Raw genomic sequence first — 2500 nt, forward strand, 5'->3', positions numbered from 1 at the left:
TTTCTATATAAGACTGTTTCCTCCAGCATTTTATTAATCTAGAGATGACAGAGTTAATAAAAATAACTGTGTATCAGCAAGGACCCATCCTGCGAGGGTAAGAGCTGTGTCTGTCCTGCCCTTCCACGACAGTGGGTGGCTTTAAAGCAGTCGGGACAGTCTGACTCCTGGCTGCCGCTTCCTGGCTAAGTTATGGGCAAGCCCCCCAGCTCTCAGAATCTCCTCTGGTTTGTGTTTTCCATGGTATGCGATAAATACCTTGCAGCATTTTTCTAAGACTCAAATGATGTGATCATCCAAAATAGCTGCCCAGGGCCTGGTGCTTGGCAGGGCCTTCTAGTGGTGTACGTTTGCCCTGGCCTGGACAGTCTCTGTGGGAGAGCTAGATAGGCCCACAGTGCTGCTGCCAGATGTCCAGGTGGGGTCAGGGTATGAGGACAGCGCTCTGCCTGCAGCACTGAGGACGAGAGTGTGGAAGCACCTTCAAACATGCCCCCCGTGGCCCTAACGCAGAACACACATGGTGAGTAGGTGAGCGCACCGTTGCAGAGCAGGGTACCTGCCTGGAAGGCCAGTTCAGGTACATGTCCCGGTTTCCAGCCATCTACTGCCCTGTGGCCCCAGCAGGCGGCACGGTGAGCACCCATTATCCCCACCACACAGGTGGGAGGACTTGAGCTTTGCAGGGTCACAGGAAGCACACAGCCCCTCGTGCCTGGGAGGCATGAACTTGGGGCAAGATGGTTGCAGAACAAGGTTCCCCTTGTCGGTGCTGCTTCCAGCTTCTCCCAACCCTTCTTCCAGCTCCTCAGTGCCCAACCCCCACAGTCCCTTGAGCTCCATGGCTGTCCCTGTGGACATGGAGCCAGACTGCGCCCTGGGCTCCATCAGCCAGGCCGTGGTTCCCTAAAGCCCCCCTGGAGGTCAGCTTTGCCCCAGCCAGGCTGGCGAGGAGCAGCCGTGCTCTGATTTCTCCAAGGACGCTCCTGAGGCCTCCCAAGTCCTTCTTGATGGAGACCATGTGCTGTCCTGGATGGCTGTGTCACGCTGTCACTAGGCTCACGCCTCTGTAGCCGAGTGCACCCTCTCACCCACCTCGCTCCCCACTTCTCCCAGGAGGTGGGAGCAAACGGGTAGTGGTTCGCTCCTCACACCGCACACCCACGCCTCCTGCATCTGCACCGCCCCACCACAGCCTCCCCACACCTGACTCCCCAGCCTGCCTTTGTCCCTCTAGGACTTCCTACCACTCTGTGACCTACTCCACACTTCATTGTGTGCCAATTAGGATGTGAACTCCCCGGGGTCCGTCTGTCATTCACTGCTTGTCCCTGGGGCCGGTAAGAGTGCCTGGCACTTAGTAAATGCCAGTAATAACTGCCTAGGGAGTGTTTTGCAATCCCTTTAGTCAAAACACACGACTGTGCTAGGATGCTTTTCTGCCTCGCTCACCAGTGTCACCTGTCCCTGGCTGAGTCGGAGCTCAGTCTCCATCCAAGTCGACTCTTGGGCAGGATCCGACACTTCAGCGGTGAGCTGATTCCTCTTCCCTTCTTAAAACAAGAACCAAGAGGACCACGCTGAGTTTCTCCTTCCCTGGCTGGTCAGTCTCATACTCTTGCCCCACAACCCACTCCTAAAGTTGGGGTGCCCTGGAGCCTCCCCTCCGGCCTTGTGCACGTGCCTCCCCAGCACTCTAGACACCTGTGCCGAGCTGCTAGCAGCAGCTTCACTGTCCCACAGATGTCACAGACTGAATGCTTCCGAGCCCTGTTTCCTCCTCTTCTCCCAACTCTTCCCCCGCCACTCTTGCCACCTCCCCACGTGACAAGTTCATCCTTCCAGGTGCTCAGACTACAAACCTGAAAAGTCATCTTACAGTAGGAAGCATTCATGAAGCACCTCCTGTATTCCAGGCACTGAGTTCGCCAGAGGCTCACAGAACACTGGGGTTGGAGGAGGTAACTGTTTTTTAAAAAACTGCATGGTAAGGACAATAATTTGTTTTTACAGAATAAAACTTGAGGGAAAAACATTAAAACCCAAGCTCTCCTCTTTATTTCCTGTCTTCCTTTTCTCTCCTTGTCACTGCCTCCAAAGCCTTACCCCAAACAAAGCTTAACTCAAAAGAGATTAAGAGGCCTGGTTGTGCCCAGACAGGCACTCAGCAAACTATCCCACAGTGGGCCAAGCTGACTTTGCGCTGTCCACGCCATAGGCCATCCACTGTGTGTGTGTGTGTGTGTGTGTGTGTGCGCGCGCAGGGTCAGGATACAGGATTGTGTTCTTGGGCTCACCACTGAGTGCACAGCAAATACCCCTCTCCCTGGCCTTCAGCGACCGTGCGGTGGCTGTGGGAATTTCCATTTTAGAGCATTGTGATTCTCCTGAGAAAAGCCCATGACTAGGTTTCTATAGACCCTTCCAGGGTCAAGAACTGGTTTCCATTGCAAAGTTGGAGGGAGAGGCCAAGAGGCCGGCAGGTCGTCAAAACCCGAGC

This window comes from Nycticebus coucang, chromosome 17, assembly GCF_027406575.1.
Source record: "Nycticebus coucang isolate mNycCou1 chromosome 17, mNycCou1.pri, whole genome shotgun sequence".
In the NCBI taxonomy this organism is placed as follows: Eukaryota; Metazoa; Chordata; class Mammalia; order Primates; family Lorisidae; genus Nycticebus; species Nycticebus coucang.